Below are 20,336 nucleotides of genomic sequence, written 5' to 3'. Positions count from 1 at the left end.
GAACCAAATTGTCACCACTTGAAACTTTAGCTCCACAGAACCAACTTCCTCTTCTAGCCTCCACAGGTGCCTTCGGTCATGTGTGTATATGACAGACAGACATACACACATATGTAATTTAAAATAGATCATTAAAATACTTCATATTTTAATACAAGTAGTCTTCAATTAATTAAAATTCCTAAATCTCTCCTTTTATCATTGCTAATAACACTTTTAGTCTAATACATTTCTTTCTATAATTCTCTTACCTTTTCTAAGACTGTTCTCTATTCCTTTGAAATTCTTCTTAATATCTATGTCAGCTCATGTCTGCTCATGGTAAGGTTTTCAGCTCTTTATTTGCTTAAAATGTCTTTACAGTGTTCTTAATTTCAAGAGGATATTTTCTCAGTGTGTAGACTCCAGGCAGCCACTTACTATTTTTTCCCTCTCGTAGGTCTTTAGCCTATTCTCAGCTACCCATTGTAAGTCATAAAGTTACTTTTTTACAGTTACAAATTCCCACCCCGACCCCAGATCTTCAATGTTTTTCTTTGCATTTTGAATTAGATTTTTGTTTTGGACTTTCATTATTGTTGTTGTTTTGTTTTGTTTTGGCTTTTCTTGGTTATTGTTTGAGCTGTGTCATGATGTGAGTCGTTTTTTAATAGGTAGTTGTGTTTTGTTTTGTTTTTTTTAATATATCTGTTCGTGAGGTTTGTTGAGATGTTTTAATCTATGAGTTGATGTCTTCGGTCAGTTTTGAATGTACACAGCCATCAGCCATCATGCCAGTAAACATGCTTCTTCCGATCTCTTCCTCTTCTTTCTGTCATTCAAATTATACATAAAATAATTACATAGAAGTCTAAATTTATGCCACATCTTGTAGACCACTTTCTACATTTTCCCACATGTTCCTATGTGTTTTTATTTGAATAGTTGGCCCTGTCTTCAGATGACCCATCTGACAGTACATTTACACATAGCAGTCTTAGTTTTAGACATTGCATTCTATTCTACTATAAGAAAACAGACTGGCTAGAAAAGGAGCCAATGAAAAGGCATGCATAAATGTAGAATACAGAAAATACAATGAAGACTGTGATTCTCCAGGCTCAGTGATGTTAGAAGCTACTGCTATTCCTGATGTGTTCAATTATGTGAGTCTATATATCTATTTTTTTTAAGTTTGAATTCAGCTTCTGGTTGCTTGAAACTTGATCCTGACTAATATAATCCCCAACTGAAATTTACTCTATGCCCAGTTTTTGTGTGTTGGCCTTGTGTTTCTTTGCTCAGTTGCCTTTTTGTCTCCCAGCAGATTTGATAAAGCCATGTTCTCATGGGCCTCAGCAGCCCTAGAGGAATATGAAGATCTCAGAGACCTCTGGAGAGGGAAAGGAGAAAGATTTCTGAAAGGAAATAAAGTAGCCATGAGGTTGGTCCAGAAAGGAGTCTTCAGGGTTAAGGAGGGAAAACTGGGCTTTGGAGGAACATAGGAACATAGGGGGCATTTTCAGCAACAGACAAGATTTTCCAGTGGTAGGCCTGTCAGACTTCGTTACACAGAAACAGGAACCCACGACTCAAAAATTAGTATAACAACGTCATTTTAAATATAAAATTAAACTCTAGAGGGGAAATATTAATTTGCCATACACCTTTCCCACTAATATTTGCCCCTTAACATGAGTTAACCTGTTCAGAGCTGTAGAATCACGTGTTACTTTACCAAAATGGGTGGTTTTTTTTTTTTTTTTGAATTGTGCATGTTTTGGGGAAAGACAACCATATAAAGTGGAAAAAGCATTAGTGTGAGGATAAGGAGTTTATAGAGGTTCACTAAAAAATCTTTATAACTCAGCTAATGTCTGCTTACCCAGAAGAACTCTGAAATAATCGAATGAAAGGAGAAAGGCAAATCACTCTCAAAAACATAAGACACTGCAGTGACAAGGGCTAAGCATACTAATGCTCTTACTGCACACATCCATTACATGCAATCTGAAATGTAATGTCAAAAAGCTGATCAGAGATGCAAATGAGCTCAGATGTTAAAACCTTTTCCAGATTACTGTTAAGAACACATAACCATCAGGAGGATCTATGGGGTCACATCATGTCACTGTAGAGTGACAAAGAGCTTACTACAGATTCCACCAAAAGCTTTATCAAACTCCCCACTCATTGTTATAATAACTCTCGAAGACTAGAAAGATATCCTCAGTTTAAATAACTTGACTTTTTAAAAAGCTTATGTTTGAAAATCTACGACTTGTCCCTATCTCCTCTTCCACTAACATTCAATGCACGAGTGTTTTCTAAAACTATTTACAAGGCAAGAGAGCATGCTTATACTGAAGTACCTGTAAGTGATGCTTCTCGATTTGTGAAAGTTCCTAATTTTGTGAACCTAGCTATTATATAATGGTTATAATAAAGGAAAACGATATGGGGACAAATATCAAGAGCACAGTTAAAAGGAACCTCGTCAGCCACTGATAGATAATTGGCTAGGTTCACAGTAGCAGGCATGAGTTTCCTCCTCTTATGTTAGCCTAAACAGCTGTTGGTTGCCCCAGTGATAGAAGGGCCACTATTGCACCCTCGGGGATACCCTGCTAGGCTGGCCATGGCTATGGTTTGCAGGCTTTACAGCTGCATAAGAGTTTTCAATTGCTTGTCTCCCCATGGCAGCGTTCATGACACTCTCAGATCCTGAGAGCTGATGCTCAGGAAGGTGGCTTGCAGGCCAGCTCCTCCTCGTCCTCTGTACAAGGTGCACGGTGTTTCCTCCACCAACAGGGAGGCAGCAAAGAGCAACATCAATACCTTGTATTGTTTGGGGGGTCTTCTGAATTTCTCCATTATCAAGGACAGAAAGGGAGGAGTCCCATGCCTGACACTGGGATTTTATTGAATACTCTACGACCTCTGGAGGGGAGCATCGTCATCTCAAGTAATGTAACTTCATTGTATACACATACTTATGTGTGTATTTCTAAATAAACAAAATAATATTTCCCTGTGACCTTTTCAAAAATTCTTAGTGTTTTTATTCCACCCCCTCCCCAGTTTTCAACTTTCCCCATCATAGTATTTACATTCTATTACCCCTCCAATCTCTCCTATGGCCCCTTCTCCTTTCCTGGATTCTGCAGTTACTCCAGGTTCTATACTAACATCTACAGATTCAAAGCTAGAATCCACAAACTAAGTGGTAAGTCCTAAACACACACACACACTCAATGGACTTGACAGGTTGTATACACACATGCAGGAATGTATGTGTGTGCATGCTCATGCATATGTGTGCTCATGCATGTGTGTGCCCATGCATGTTCATTCTATTTATATCATTTCAATGCATTGCTATCCTCCTTTAACTCCTCCCATATCCCTCTCTTAGGGATATATGAGGAGCTGAAGGTAGAGAAAGTTAGTTAAAAATGATATAAATATAGTACTCATGGATGAAATTCTAAAAAAAAAAAAAAAAAATAGTTTAAAAAGAAAGACAGGGGGCTGGTGAGATGGCTCAGCGGGTAAGAGCAACGTCTGCTCTTCCAAAGGTCATGAGTTCAAATCCCAGCAACCACATGGTGGCTCACAACCACCCATAATGAAATCTGACGCCCTCTTCTGGTGCGTCTGAAGACAGCTACAGTGTACTCATTTATAATAATAAATAAATCTTAAAAAAAAAAAAAAGAAAGAAAAAAAAAAAAGAAAGACAGGTTCAAGCAGCTTTGCTCTCCTTTGGCTTCCAGGAGCTCTTATCCCATCTTCCTTCTCAGTATCCCCAGTGCCTTTCCATCCCTGGGCCGCCAGCACTCTCTTCCTCTCCTAGTCTGCTTGAGCCATTCGCCAGTGCATTCAGTTTCCTGCCCTTAATGAAACCACCATTTGCCAATGCATTCAGTTTCCTGCCCTTAGTGAAGACACCATGTGAGAGACTTCCTGATCCATTCCTTTCAGCTGCCTGCGTATGTCAACCTCACACTCAGAGCTGCCTCCTGAATGCATGTGGGTGGGACTGCACAAATCATTGTTGTAGTGTGAGTGCATGTGGGTGGGACTGCACAAATCATTGTTGTAGTGTGACTCAAATAGGCAAAGTGATAGAAAACTAAATAGTTCGGGGACATTCACAAGTGTCTTTTTATGGGTAAATGCCCTGAACCAAAACATCTATTAAGCTTATTTCTTCTTTGTTACAAGAATCCAATAAAAATATAGGCACAGGCACGGTCACTGAAAAACAGCCAGAGCCTAGCATGCAATTCACTCAGTTGTCTAAAACCTTCATGTATATTTTTAGGTTTTTGGGTTTTTTTTTTTGGTTGGTTGGTTTTGGATTTTTGGTTTAGTTTGGTTTTTGGTTTGGGTTTTTGTTGTTATTGTGTTTTGTTTGGTTGGTTTTTTTATTTTGTTTTATAAAATATCAATTTATATAGCCCTGGCTAGCTTGGCAGTTTCTACATAGTTGAGGATGGCCATGTCCCTTATAACACAAAATGTATAGGAACTCAAACTCATGGATTGGCACTGCCCACATTTAGGTTGGGTATTCCCACAACTACATAATCAAAACAATCCTTCCCAGACACATCCACAGGCCAAACTGACCTAGGCAGTGCATTAAGACACTCTTTCTAGATGATTCAAAATTGTGTCAAGTTGATGATTAAAGCTAATCTTTACATTTGGATAGTGTGTAAATAAACTCCTAGGTGTATCTAGATAATGTGGGGTATTATTCTGTGTTTAAATAAATAAATATAAGCAAACCAACAGGCTATTGAAAGACAAAGAACAATCTCAAATTCATATTCATAAGAAGAAAAATCCTACCTACGGCGTAAGTCCAGTTACATAATAACATTCTGAAAAAGCAAAACTACGGAAACAGGATCTAACCCATGGTGGCGTTATATAAATAAACATATTTGCAGCAGAGTGAGCAAAAAGAAGGGAAAAGCCTCTTTTGGTTAACATGAGGAAATTACTATGAGCTGTTTTGTTTGCCTTTGCTATGGTTTTAGAGACAATGTCCCTCTACTCAGCTTTGGCTGACCTGGAATTCTTTATGTAGTTCAGGCTTGCCTTGAACTCAGAGACATCTTTTTGCCTCTGGAATTAAAGGAGGCCACACAACTATCAGGCCATACAACTTTTAGAATGAGATTTATTGAGAGAAACTGCGTGTGTTGGTTTGTTTTCGTTTGGGGATTTTGTTGTTGTTTTATTTTCTGAATCACTTCCTATATGTATACATATATACATAGTTCTTATTTGTAAAGGACTATTTATCTAAAATTGCACGATGAACCTGGTTGTAGCTTTCTGCAAGCATCTGGTTGTTCAGGACGCACATCTGAATTCAACTGAAGCCTATAATGGATACAGTGTCACAGCCCTCTTGGTTAGTAAAATCCACACTGAGGCATCCATGAAGGCCCTTGTGCTCAGATTCCTGTAGTTACTCTGACCGTTCAGCTCGAACTCCTCCATGCTTCCTGTAATATCAACATGTTTCCTCACTGCTCGTAATTTTCCCTGCAAATATATCCAAGGGCACAACAACCTCAGTAGATCCAAACATTTAATTGCTTCATTTAAAAATCTATGCCGAAAACATCTTGACTTTGTTGCTCTCGCTAGGGAGAAAAAAATAAAAGCTTTTAAAATGATGTAAGCAACTGTGTCTTCTCACAAGAATGGTATGGCTAATAAATCCTGCAGAAACATACCAACAATATTGAGCCAAACATAAAAGGCTGTAAGCACAGCGTACACTGGGTCCTGGGTTCCCAGGCTAAACACATGGCACTCTGTGGCAGTTCCCTAAGCTGTCAATCAAACACATCACTCCAAGCTTCCTTCCTGTGATGATGCCCTGCGTAGTAAATTCCAACAGAAATCTGTGCAGTTCAATCATTTGGACTTTACACATTTTAAACATTTCATAAAAGTCTAAAGCAGAAATATTTCACTCAGGTGAGATGGCATAAAAATAAAATGTCCTTTCTCTGGTTTTATTTCTCCCTATGTCCCCTCTCCCTTCCTAGATAGAAGAGCCTGTTTCTGGAGTAATTCATATAACTCTGTGACAAATCCACTTCAGCCTTGGTAATGCCTTTCGTTTTGACTTCAAAACATTCACTGGCTCTCGCGGATTTGTGCTATTTAACACCGAGATAAAGGTAAGCTGCCTTTTTTAATAACGATGGATTACTTTTTCTCGTTACATGCTCTTATTCAATTGGATTTTTTCAATTTAAGCACATCAATTCTGGAAGAAAAATGTAACGTCAGTCTGCGAATAATTGCAGTTATTAGAAGAGTAAACACAAGGAAACACAAGCAACATAAACTGAAATTATCTGATTAAATTACTGCCAAAGTCTAATATCTCCGTAGGAAAGGAATGCTGCTGTGTGCTCTACACTCAACTCTGCTTTCCCTTCCAGGAAAGTATGGTTGTGTGTTCTATTTTATAAAGAAATGCATGTTGATCATATGAGCACATCTAAGTAGAAATCTGTTGGGGCCATATTTGATTAATGAGATCCCATGGCATTTTGTGGGCAGAACTTCTTCAAGTGGTTTCTAGACCCACTGATGGACTAGTATTTTCATAATGCCTTGTTTTATTATTCTTACAATACTAAACCCTGTGTATTATATTACATATATAGATGTAGAGGACAAAAATAATGGTTTCTGGATACAGAAAATAATAATGTACCTTCAAGAAGAAGGGAATGTTGGTTTCTCTGCCTTGAATTACTACACATGTGCACCCACATCAGACTGTCATAGCTAAACAGCAAGGATGCATCGTTAGAAATTTGTGAAAGTCTTTGTTTGCTTCTTAGGTCTTTCATTTGGTCTTTACAATACTGAGGATTGAACTAGAAGCTGGCACACACCAAACAAGGATTGTACTACATCCACAATCCCTAAAATTTTTAATGTAAGTTGTAGCTGGGAAGATTAGTCAGTGGTAAGGGGCTTGCTGTGCAAGCCAAGAGGACCTAAGTTCAAATCCACAGCACGTACAATAAAAGCACAACAGCATGTTCAGTGATGAAGGGTGGACACAGAAGAATTCCTGAAGCCCAGTGGCCACCTAACAGCTCATCAGGGAACTCCAAGCTCAGTGAGGGCTGGGTCTCAAATCATAAGTTAGAGTACAATAGACAAGGATACCTGGTGTCAAACTCTGGCCACCAGCACACATCTGTATCTACACACACACACACACACACACACACACACACACACACACACACACACGTGCGCGCAAAGCCCCAAAGTTTTAAATATCCTGGTACAAATGTTCAGATAATATTGCCTAGCACACTAAATTCATTCATTTGATGTATAGAGCTGATGTAAATGTAAATAAGTTATTTTACTGAGTCCTATTACCTCTTAATGACAAATTTTAAATATTCATTTAAAAATAATTGTATTATTTGCTTTATTAGAACTATGATAGTTTCATGGTCAGTGTGGTAGAAATAGCAATTATGTTATCTGTTCTTTGAATTCGTAGGTATTTTGCAAGGTAATTAAATGACCATTTTTCCAGATGGGTCCTTAAAGGCTCAGAGATGAAAGTATCGTGCCCCAAAGTGCTCACAAAACTAATTTTTTAAAAGCAGTATCTGACCCTTGGCAAATCTAAGTCTAGTTTTAAATTCTTATACCAATGTTAACCTCACATTTCTGGTTCCAAATGTTGAAGCTTGAACTAAATCGTTATTCATTGGAACCCAGCATAGTATCTGGAGTCTAGCAGGTGCTTAGCAAATGCACACTGAGTAAATCAAATTTTAGATTCATTCATTCACAAAGTGAGTGAAATTTTAGACTTAAAAATTGCACGTGTAAGGACATATTCCTAGTTGAAACATTGATGGTAAGCACTCGCATCTTAATGTTCTAGAAGACATGCTTCTGAGAAGTTAGCTACTGTGAGGGCTTCCAGTGTCATCACGCACACTCAGATAAACTGAGCCACTGACTTACTGGAACGTTCACTTTTGCCCTGGCTGAATTAAGACCTGTATTTCACCTGCACTCCTTTTCCAGGGGGGCCAAAGCTCGATTCTGATAGTTGGTATTTATATCTTGCTTTCTAAAGGAAATCGCTCCTGAGGACAGAGCCTGATATTCTGTGTCTTCAAACATGCTACCCTGCTTCCATGAAACTGCAGGACTGGCAAGATGGAAAAGTATGAGCTCAGAGGAACAAAAGCCAAGAGGGGGGGGATAAGAGAGAGAGAGAGAGAGAGAGAGAGAGAGAGAGAGAGAGAGAGAGACTTTATTTTACTGCCTAGTAACAGCTATTTAGAATGGCACAATCCTGTTCTGTAGGACCACTTTGTTAAAAATAAGAATATTGTATTTTTCTCCTTTAAGACGTTTCATAACAGAGAACCACAAGAAAGGCACAGGCGCCACTGTTCCGTTTCCTGCCCCTGCAATGTTGTGCAGCTGAGACGTTTTCATTACAGCAGAACCTGAAGCTGTATAAGATGTTTGCTTGAGGATTATTTTTAGTCCCTTTAAGCTGAACTTCTGTAATGAAATCTATTTAGAGACATTCCACAGTACCCTATGGTTACTAGCTTATGCAAATGAAGTATGACCCTGGGAATAAACCTCTTGCCCCCTCATCATCCTCTCCGGCTTCAAAGGTCTCTAGGCAATCACTTTTTTAAGTGAAAAGATTGTTAAGCTGAACTAAAATAGAAAGAGAGGAGGGGTATAACTTGATATCCAATATTCATATGACCCCAACCATTTACTATCTACTATTTTTCTATAAATATTTAGGTACTAATTTATAAATCCATCTGGGGTAACTGTGTTAGTATGTATGATTGCTTTCCAGCCTCTACTTCTAGTTTGAATCCTAATAACTACAGACCAGTGTCAATCAATAGCCATTTACTCTCACTTCATTTCTTACTTCTTCTCTAACATAAGCTGTGCTAGATCAGGACTGAATTGGTCCCGTAACAATAAATTTTCTCTACTGATTATACTCTCACTGTGAATATATTCCTGCTAGGTACCAGAATAATCAAAGTGACCACGGAATTTGTACTCCATGAGGACATCACTCATTAAGAGTCCAAGTTGTTACTTGAATATATAGCTTAAGAAATATAATAGCATTTACAAGCAATCAAGAAAATTAGAATCGAACTATAAGCAAATAATGAAATAGAATTGATTGCATCTTCAGAAGGATTAGTGAGAGGAAAGAGCTGTATACTATTTCTTGAAGTATAATCATCACAATAAGTCCTGTGATGTTAGGCATTGCCTTCCAACTAAATGATAAGATGATAAACACCCACCCATGTTGTCTGAATGCTTGTTTGGCAGGAAGGACAAGTTGTGTAAATGTGAATCCATTTCAGTTTGGCCAGATAACTAAAATCACCTCCAGGGGAACTCAGGTTTCTCCAGGTCCAAAGTGTCATCTCAAGATGCAATTAAAATTAGGAAATAATCCAGTATGACTCCAGGATTTGTAAGCTAAAAGGTCTGTTATGCAACTTTCCAAAGGATGGTAGACCACAGAGACTGACTCTTTAACCTAACCAAATAGCAAGGTACAGTCCAAGTGGATGAAGACAAAGGCATTCCCTTGCAAATACCTGTTGAAAAGCTCTCTAGCTAGGTCTGCTGAGGATACAATTTTTGTTAAAATATAAAGCTACATTAAAATATGACCATTTAAACGGACATGTTTGTGTTCTGCTCTTTGGAAATGGTTTGTGTCATGGGGCTTTGTGTTAGGTAGTTAATGTTAGGTAGTCAGTATTTTGCATACATGGTTGCATAAGCTTTGAAGTATGAAAGACTGCAAATCCCTCATTTCAGAGGAATAAGGCCTCTAGACCACAGCCATCTGTCTGAAAAAAATTTATACTGACTCAAGAATTGGGGAAAATGTCCCAAATGCCCAGCTAGCAACCACTGAACAATAGTCTGGGAGCTAATAAATGACTTGGCCAAAACACGAGCCAAAGGAATTTGCTAGAATTTGGCAGGTTAGGGCAAGTAAGAATACAAATGAAGGTTATCGTATTTATGAATACTACTGAATGGAGGAGAAGATACTCGTGAAAGTAGAAAAATGGCACAGAGAATAAACAATTCTATGTAAAAATGCAACATAGAGAACACATTACAGCCGAAATACACTGAAGATCTACAATGACTAACAGAAAAAAATGAAGCACACAAACCCTGTGAAAATTGAGGACCCAGTACAAGGCAGTACATAGTTAGAGAGAATTTCCCCACCCATGAAATAATACAGGTATAGATTGTGTTATGTCAATAGAAACCAAAGAGGAGCTCTTTTAGAAGCATTTCTCCGAGATGGTACTTACCTGTCAGGTTTGTAATCCTCAAAAGTTAAGAATATTTGAGTATAACCTGGACAGTGGATGCTACCCCTCAGGCTAAGAAAAGAACAGTAGGCAATCTAGACAGAAAGAGCTGTACACTTCAAGTTTGAACCTCAACAATCAGATAGCAACTGTTCGATTATTCGTTCCTTGTCCTATCAAATACCATTTGGCATTAGTTCTTTGGGATGTGCTATATTTGTGCATGGCTTATGACATTGCAACAACACAAACCACTTTCCTGCCCTTCAGCAGGAATACTATTGATTATGGGAGGCCAATGCTCACAGCAAACACATGAAGAAGACAATGGCAAACATGAGAAAGGAAGAGCCTGCATAATACAGTGATGCAGAAGGGCTGGTAAGGGGCTGAAACTTAGATGTCAGCTCATACATGACCTTTTTAGAAATGTTCTTTAGAAAACCTGAGACCTAGAGATACACAAAAAGTAGGTGGGAGATAGGGTCTTTCAGACAGAAGGATAAAGACTGAAGGATGAGGGGAGTGTGGGCTGGTCACTTGAGGATCTAAAGGAGTCTGGAGATGGCCATTAATGATAACACATAGAAACAGCAGAGCAAGGGGAAGACATTTAAACTTTACTTCATTTGCAAGGGGTAATATTAAAGATCTTTACACTTGCTACTAGCATATCAGAGGCAGATTAGCTAAGAATCTAGTGGATCTTAAACTTCAGGGCCACTTAGGGGCTTTCCAAACTACAAGAAGAGCATCCAGCACTACTTAGTGGCCATAGGTTTCTGTAATGCTATATAGGTTGTACAATACTGCATATTACCTCTCTCCATCACAAATATGTGCCCTACAAGAAGAGACAATTGCATTTGTCCACTGCAAGAATCCCCAAAGGCTGGAGTACCTGGCAGATGACTGACAGGTGCTAATCAAGTAATTTTTCAGAATGAATGGTCTATAGAACTCATTCCATCTTTCTCTGACAACAGTATCAGCCTTCACATTGAATCTCCTCTCCCTGATACTACCTATCTAATACACCTTACATCTGATACAGACCATAGTCAAGTTCTATCCTAATAGTACTCTCTCAGCCTAATGCCTTCCAACTCACTGCAAAATACATTCCTAGCAGTTTAGAAGAACACAATCAATAAGATCATGTAGATAATTGACCTAATAACTCAGGCAAGCCAATATGATTGCCCATACTTGCAAATAATTACAGCACTTGGGAGGAAAACCAGAAAGATTATTACAAGTTTGAAGCCAGTCTGGGCTACAGAGTAGAGCTTTGTATTAAAAGAAAAAAATAATAAAAACAGCCAAGACATATCATTTTTTCCAAGATTGCTACTGTATACTAAATGAGTCCCCTCTATAGTTCTTACAAATACAACATTAGTCCCATCAGATAACATGGGCTACATGCTCAACTAAGTAGATAAGTATAGAACGTCTTCTACTTTCTAGACTTGACTTTGCATAACAGCTCTTCCTCACTCCCCAGACACCAGTGTTGGGCCTTTAGAATAAATGCTGGTCAGTCAGACCTTGAACAAAATAGAGAACAAAACAAGAGATAGAAATGTTCTTTGCGGAGGACAGAAAAGCCAAATTCTAGTCCTCTGGTGTGGTCATGATCTCAGGCCTGATAAGTAGAATCACAAGCCTTGGAGCCTGGAGAAGCAGATAAGCCTGGACTTTCATTGGTGAGGGACCCATAATACACCCTTCACTCATTCTTGAGAGAAGATGAGGTATTCCAGATTATTGGAAATTAATCGCTTATACCTTTCTTTCTGTTTACAGAGTATCTTTTTTCACAAATGTTTCCTTTAAGCTGTTTGTGTTCCACTTACAGAATTTGCTTGTGCTTTCACTAAAGAAAATTGTCATGGACCTCTACTTCCTTGACCTGGATAAAATTCACCTGCCATATCCCAAGCATGGCTCTTTTTTAGACCAACAGCTCCATTGCCCCCATGCCTGTCATCTGACAGCCTCCTCCTTGGAGCATGTGTCTCCTCCATACCTAAGCTTCACATCAAGACCAGACTTGTCTATGACCTATGAAGTAATGTGACCTGTTGAGAAGAGACAGCACATGACTGGGTGTCCTCAACATGCTGCCTGGTCATCTGACATCATGGATACCTCCCCAAGGTCCTCTCAACTTTCAACTAGTTCTTCCCATTGAGACATGCTGAAACAAAATGCACGATCTCAATAATTACTATGTTCAATAACCTAGAATTAAAAGTATTATCACAACTCTATGGTACAATGGGAAAGAAATTCACTCCCCTTTAAAAAAAAAAAAATAAGTGAAGCGACACGTATTTAAAAGGTAATATACCAAAAAAAAATCCTTTAAAACTATCTTTTTTGTGTTTAACTTGGTTGGAAAAAAATGTCTATCATAACTCCTGGTTCACAAAGTTCTGCTTCATGCTTTTTCTAAAGAAGTGAAAGCAAAACTAAGCTCATTTTAAATATGAGCATTAAACATTCCTTTTAGATCTTAATTTTTGCTTATTTTTTTTTTCAGCCATCCCGGCTGAAAACACAGCACCTCCCACGAAAATCATTTTCACAACAAACAGCTTCTTATAATTATCCAACGCTTCTTTATAAGCTGGAACCCTTTTAGTAAGTTTACATAAAAAGTCTGTAAGGTCCTTAAAACATCTGTGATGAAACTCACACAGTGCAGGAATGTCCAAGGAGAAGCCCTGACAGTAGCTTCTCACAGGCTGCCAAAGTCCATGACTCTTTCTTGAGATTAGGGAAGGCCATTCATTTTTGTTTTCCTGAACTTAATGTCGACTTAACCAAATCCCCTAACAGTAGCTAATGGCTCTTAATTATATGATGAGATAAAGGAGAAGAAAGTTGTATTCACTGAAAGGTAGAATTATTACTAAAATTGTCTAATTTTACATGACACTAAAATTAAAGATGACACAGCAAAGAAAGCCAAATGCCCCCACGCTGTGGTTGAGCAAAACCCAAGCTTTTACTTTGCTTTGCCAAGACTGACTTCTGAGAATATGTCTCAGTTGCATAAAATGTCAAGGAAGCAGTTAGATTTCTGAAGTAGATCTCAACAGTTCTTTTTTAATGTATGGACAGATTTCACATCGTTTCTTGAACCCAGTAACATTTCAATGGTTAAGATGTCTCCTTCAACATTGAACAACAACACAGCCTACTCTGAGGTATTCTCATTGTTCTCCAATACTGCCTTGACTACGAGTCATAAGCAGACATCTGACTTTAAGAGGACTAAGAGATTTAGAAGACAAGTTAAAAGGAATGCCTAGTGTTGCTATATTATTTCCTTTGTGGGCCAAATTCTATTTCCCAATATGTTGTGCAAATAAATGCACTAGTTGTAGTGGATGTTACAATCCTTCTCTGTCTCTGGATAAAAAGACTTGGGAATCTCTCCTAGGTTTTCTCATAGAGTGCTCCTGCTACATTGATGCTGCAGTTCCCATAATAGACATGAAGAGGTTAAGGCTTGGAGAGGTTAAACTTTTCAGTCAAGACATACTGGTGGTGAAGACCAAAATTCAAAATTCAAATCCCCTATCTGTTTATGAGGGACTCAAGTTCGAATCTATCCAATGCTGGAGCTTGGCCTTCACCACTGCCCTGTGCTGCTTTCCTTCAATATGATTCTCCATAGGACTCTTCCTCTTAGCAGAGGTGGCCATGCATTTCATACAACTTTTATGTTGCTAAATCTTTAATGATTCATTCTTGTTTCTCAAAATTGTCTCTTCAAGATGTACTCTACATAATCAGCCTCCCTTTAATTCAATACTTGTAAAGCTGAATTTGTATTCTTTTTTCCTACTCTATGGATCAATCTCAAGTGTACCATTCTATGCTACTGTTAGGGGTATTCAACACTACCCCTAACCAAATGCAATGCTAGAAAAGAGGGAGAAACTCGTAGTTCCTCCTTCTTCTCAAACCCAGAAGCCATTATCTTTATTGTCATTTCTACAATAGGTCTTACTGATCCACCTTGCTTACTGCTAAATTCTCACTCCCTTTTTCTTATTGTATAATTTCATGCCTAGGCTATTTGCAACGTTCTCAGAAGAGAGTTGTACCTCCAACCCGCAATAAGGATGAGTTTTCAAATGGGCTCATCTCGTGCTTGGTGCTAGTGTGATTTAAAACCCTGAAAGAGTTGCTTCAAACCTTCAGAGTGGAGAGCAACATCTTCTCAAGATTTTTACATGGTGTTACTTCCCCTGATTACCTCCCCACCTTAACAGCTCACCGCCTGCCACAGTTAGCAATTTGCCTCACCGGAAGAGCTCTAGCTGCCAACAATTGCACAGCAATCCTCAGCCTTTGTGCTTTGGCATTAATTGGCTTCATATCTCTGAGGAAATTCTCTTTTCTTTTTTCTTTTTTCTTTTGTTTTTGTTCGTTTGTTTGTTTTTGTTTTTTGTTTTGTTTTTTGTTTTTTGTTTTTCGAGACAGGTTTCTCTGTGTAGCTCCGGCTGTCCTGGAACTCACTTTGTAGACCAGGCTGGCCTCAAACTCAGAAATCCGCCTGCCTCTGCCTTCCAAGTGTTGGGATTAAAGGCATGCGCCACCACTACCCGGTGGAAATTCTTTTTTCTATTCCTCTCTCCTTTCTCTTCAGGTCTCTACCAGAAAGCAGCTTCAATCTCACTTTCTTTGTTTCTTCATTGAAATTTTGCTTGCCACAGACCCAGGCTCAGATTCTTTAAAGATGTACAATCATTATGCATCAGGGTAATGGCTACAGGTTCCCTCCAAATTCTTTGCATAACTAATCTCCTGAGTGTTGTCTGCTTGAGTGAGACATGGTAGGAAGGAAAGCTCTGCTTTCTTCTCTTGAGCCATCTACATGTCCTTCTCACCTTTGCCTTCGATATCTTCCTGGCTGAAAAGTCACAGCTGGTGTCTCTTCCTCATCTCACTCAGTTTACTTTGGAGGTTTTTCCTTAGCATCCTATAGCATTCAGTGGATAAGGTATGGTCATGGTTTTTCTCATTCATATTTTAATTGCAACATCAGAAGCACGCCTGCTACAAAGCTCATATGATGCAGGTTGATAGTGCTCATACCAATAGGACATTTGTTGAATGAGACAAAAATGAAAGATGCAATGGAAGTGCTGAAGAAAGGTGATGTAATTAGAGTAATTAAGAACTTTCATATGTATGTAAAATCTCTGAAAACTACACACATCCTATATAACGCTGCAAGCTTCCAAGTATAGTTGTTGAAAGAGGCTCACTATAACACCAGGCTGGCCTGGGACTTGCTATGATCCTGACTCAGACACATGTACCATCATGACTAGCTTCAGGTTTTTGGTTTTGGTTTTGTTTGGTTGGTTGGTTTCTTGGTTGGGATTTTTGTTGTTTGTTTGTTTGAGCATTTTTCTTTTGTTTTCAGCTATATATCATAGGAACCATGATTTAGTCAAATTAAAGAGGCAGGATTCAAGACTAGGAAGAAATCCTAGAAGGTAATCTATAGTCCACAGATTTCTCTATACATTATTTAGCATTATCAGAATATAATAGTCCTCAGATACACAGTTTGAACCAGCAGACTGGGAGAAGATCTTTACCATTCCTACATCTGATATACAGATAATATTCAACATATACAAAGAATTCAAGAAGTTAGACTCCAGAGAATCAAATAACCCTATTTAAAAACTGGGGTACAAAGCTAAACAAAGAATTCTCAATTTGGAATCTCAAATAGCAGAGAAGCACCTAAAAAATATTCAACATCCCAACATATAACAAGGACACATGCTCCACTATGTTCATAGCAGCCTTATTTATAACAACCAGAAGCTGGAAAGAACCCAGATGTCCTTCAACAGAGGAATGGATACAGAAAATGTGATAGTGGATACAACCCAAAAGCTCGGATACCCAAGATATAATTCACAGACCACATGAAGCTCAAGAAGAAGGAAAACCAAGTACGGATGCTTTGGTCCCTCTTAGAAGGAGTAGCAAGATACTCACGGGAGGAAATATGGAGACAAAGTATGGAGCAGAGACTGAAGGAAAGGCCATCCAGAGACTGCCCCACCTGGGGATCCATCCCATATACGGACACCAAATCCAGACACTATTGCTGATGCCAAGAAATGCTTGCTGACAGGAGTCTGATATAGCTGTCTCCTAAGAGGCTCTGCCAGAGCCTGACCAATACAGATGCGGATGCTTACAGTCAACCATTGGACTGAGCATGGGGTCCCTCATAGAGGAGTTAAAGAAGGGACTGAAGGACCTGAAGGGGTTTGCAACCCCCTAGGAAGAACAATATAAACCAACCAGAACCACTCTCCAGAGCTCCCAGGGATAAACCAATAAAATAGTACACATGGAGGGACCCATGGCTCCAGCCACATATGTAGTAGAGGATGGCCTTGTCTGGCATCATTGGGAGGAGAAAGCCTTGGTCCTGTGAAGGCTCTATGCCCCAGTGTAAGGGAATGCCAGGGTGGTGAGGTAGGAGTGGGTGGGTGGATGGGGGAGCAAGCTCATAGAAGCAGGAGTAGGGGGAATGGGATAGGAAGTTTCAGGGGTGAAAGGGGATAACATTTGAAATGTAAGCAAAGAAAATACTCAATAAAAGAAACAAAAATGAAAAACACTTTCCTCTCTGGCTATTCCCTGGGAGATGAGGGATGCAAATACCAGGGTAGGAAGAGCCAGCCCCTTGTGCTTCCTTGTGCTACTCTCCCTGAGCCTCTGGAGAATCTAATGCATTTTGAGTAGCACCAAGCAAAACAATCAACCAAGTCTAAACTCATAACCAATGCAAAAGGAATTGAGGCTTTATGAAGATCGTGTTGTTTTCCCAAGAGCAAATGGCCGATAGCGAGGCCCACTTGTCTTGGCCTGTTTTCTGAACACTTGTTCATGCTGTCTTTGACAGGAAATCAGTTTAGCTCTGGAAGCCCTAGAAAAGTAGTCCCACTCCTAGATAAAGCTGTTCAAACAAAAAATCATCTGTGCTTGTGATGCCAAAGAAGTGTAGGATGAGTTTTAAGGAATAAGAATTTGCATATACGACTTTGAAATGTGATGGTCTGTACATGTGTAACCTGTCTGATTATGCTGGACATTAATGTTGACAATGGTCTCTGGAGAACAAAAGAGGAAGAAATTAGATGATGATATCACCTATGAAGTCCCTAAACCAGAATATACCATTGGTGTGCCTAGACTGTGAATTCTTGGGTAAAGCTTCTCTTGAGTTCCATTTTTGTTATGAAATTTAAATTAGGGATATGTAGAGTGTAAGAATTGGAGAACTGCATAAAGGAAACTTAACCTGCAGAATTTTATCTATATTTGTGTATGAAAACATAATTTATTTTCTGGAGTGGAAGTGGAGGAGTTAAATGTTACCATCATATATGAGACAATATAAAACAAATACATGAAGAACGTGAAGCGCTGGGCTTGTCACGCCATGTTTATCATCACAGCGCTGGGCTTGTCACGTGATGTTTATCATCACATGGAGAGGAGTAATGTGGTCTCCCCTGATCACTTTGTATTCTAAAGTGAATTGTCAGGAGTTTTATGATTCTGTATTTGCTTCATTCTCAGGGTATATACATCACCTATCGTCTTTGATGTTGTTTTCCTGGATCAGCTTTTAACTAGTGGAAAGTTTGAAAAAAATACCTAATTTTGTAGGGCATTTGACATAGGATGATTGTGATCCTTTCTGGCAGCAACCGAAGGCAAAGAGCTGTCATCATGCTAAGGTGGGCTTTAGCATCATGCCTAAAACTCAACACCTCAGGCAACAGGAACTGACTATCTCTGAGTCGTGAAGAAATGGGATCATGAGTAAGGCTGGCGGCCATGTTGCTGGTGAAGGAGAAGGGACATCTACTTAGATATCTCCTCCAGTTTCTTGGCTTATGACAACATGGCTCCAATTTTCACACAGCATTCTATGGAACATTTGCCACCAATTTTCTAGAGGCCCATCCTACATCACATAAGAGCATCTTAGCCAGTTTCATCCCCAGATGCCTTATTTCCAAGACAAATTGTATGTTGAAATTCTAGGGGCTGGAGCTTTGGCAGAGTGGGAGAAGTAACCCAAGCCCTTTTCGAAGTGTCCAGGAGATCATGAGTGGATCCCAGACACAGGACAGTTGGAGTTTTGATTTTGCCACAGTTGGACTAGCTAGCCTGACCCCTTGCCTAGGCAGTACTCATGAGCTAGCCCAGGTAGTTGTAGGTATAGAAGAGCTAGCCCTGATGGCGTGAGTTTGGGAAAGACGTCAGGTTGACCAACTCAGCTATCACCCAGGCCAAGATCCAAGACTTTGAGTTAGACCACCCCAGTTTCTACCCCATCTGTGAACTGCTGGAACATGTGAAGGAGCAGGTTCTCCAAACCAAAGCTGCAAGGTCTCCATGACACAGGGCAACAATAGGGACCTCCAAGAAGAGTCCCAGTGAGGATCCAGTATTGATAAAGCAGTAGAAGACAGAGGCCTCGAACTATGCCAGTGACTCATTGCAATGAACATTTGCAAGTAAAGCTGTTCAGGAAAACAGGTTTGTTTGCTTTGGGGGAAGTTGCAAGGGTGGAAGGCAGATGTGGAGGGACAGAGAGATGAGAGGGGTTGGAGTACGTGATAGGAAATTCACAAAGAAGTAATAAAAATATTCTTAAAAAAAGAAATTGGCTATTTTAAAGGGACCAAATTTTTAATGACTTTGAATTTGCAAAGACTGTGAGACTTTTAAGGTTATGTATGTTTATATCTTGAGGATGAACAAGAAAAGAAGGGTTGTAACTTAATAGTGATGTGTTTATGTGTCAAATTGACAATGGGTCAGTGTACTGGCTCATTTTTCATCAACTTGATACAAGCTAGAGTCATCAGAGAGGAAGGGGCCTTAGTTCAGGAAATTTCTCCAGAAATCCAGCAGTAAGGTATTTTCTCAACTAGTGATCAATGCTGAGCCTAGCCCATTGTGGGTGGTGCCATCCCTGTGCTGGTGGTCCTGGGTTCTAGAAGAAAGCAAGCTGAGCAATCCAGGGAAAGCAAGCCAGTAAGCAGCACCATCCATGGCCTCTGCATCAGCTCCTGCCTCCAAGTTCCTTCCCTGTGTGAGTTCCTGTCCTGACTTCCTTCAAAAATGACTTCCTTCAAATAAACCTTTTTCTCCCCAACTTAATTTTTTGGTTAGTGTTCCATCTCAGCACTAGAAGCGCACTAACTACCCAGTTTCATAGAAAGTCTATTATAAACTTTTCCAAGATGTTCTTTCACTACCTGCCATAGGAAAACCCAGTTGACTAGAGATGCATTTTTCCTTGTTTTGTGAGTAAATATATGCCAGCGGCATGCTTGTGTGGTACGTGTGCACATCTGTATGCAGATGCACTCCCAGAGGACTGGAAAGAACATTGAACATTCTCCTCTACCCACTTCCTTTGAATCAGAGTCTCTCACTGCAGCAAGAGCTAGTCTGGCAGCCGGTCAACCCCACTAATTCTCCTGTCTCTTCTCCTCCTCCCCAGAGCTGCCATTAAAATCATGCATGGCTGCACATGGCTTTTATATGGGTGAAGGAAACTTGAACTCCAGTGTCTCACCTGCACTGCTGTTACTCACTGAACCATCAGCCCAGTGGAATTATTAGCATATGGTTTTGTGAAAAGCATCTATCTGCACAGCATGCTGGCACCTAGCTTCATTTGCAGTATGATGACTGTATTGTTCACTATCTCAGTTGATCACCTGCCTTACCCTTACAAAAGTCAAATCCTGATTTCCAACTCTTGCTAAATTTCTGTGTTAAAAATAGCTTTTATACATACAAGTAACATTACAGACTGAGCAGATCATATTTGGGATATATATA

The 20,336-nt window shown here is 39.5% G+C and overlaps 1 long non-coding RNA gene across 1 annotated transcript in view; it reads right to left on the bottom strand.

Annotated features, from left to right (window-relative positions):
- Positions 1-672: 672 nt before the first annotated feature.
- The window catches only part of LOC116094315, a 28,396-nt gene continuing 8,732 nt past the window's right edge, over positions 673-20,336 (bottom strand). Inside the window, exon 3 of the long non-coding RNA XR_004120043.1 lies at positions 673-811. This is a non-coding gene — a long non-coding RNA (uncharacterized LOC116094315). The remainder of the gene's footprint in view (positions 812-20,336) is intronic.

This window comes from Mastomys coucha, unplaced genomic scaffold, assembly GCF_008632895.1.
Source record: "Mastomys coucha isolate ucsf_1 unplaced genomic scaffold, UCSF_Mcou_1 pScaffold16, whole genome shotgun sequence".
In the NCBI taxonomy this organism is placed as follows: Eukaryota; Metazoa; Chordata; class Mammalia; order Rodentia; family Muridae; genus Mastomys; species Mastomys coucha.
The sequence above is the reverse complement of the archived record's forward strand: the minus strand, read 5'-3'. Positions and strand labels throughout refer to the sequence as shown.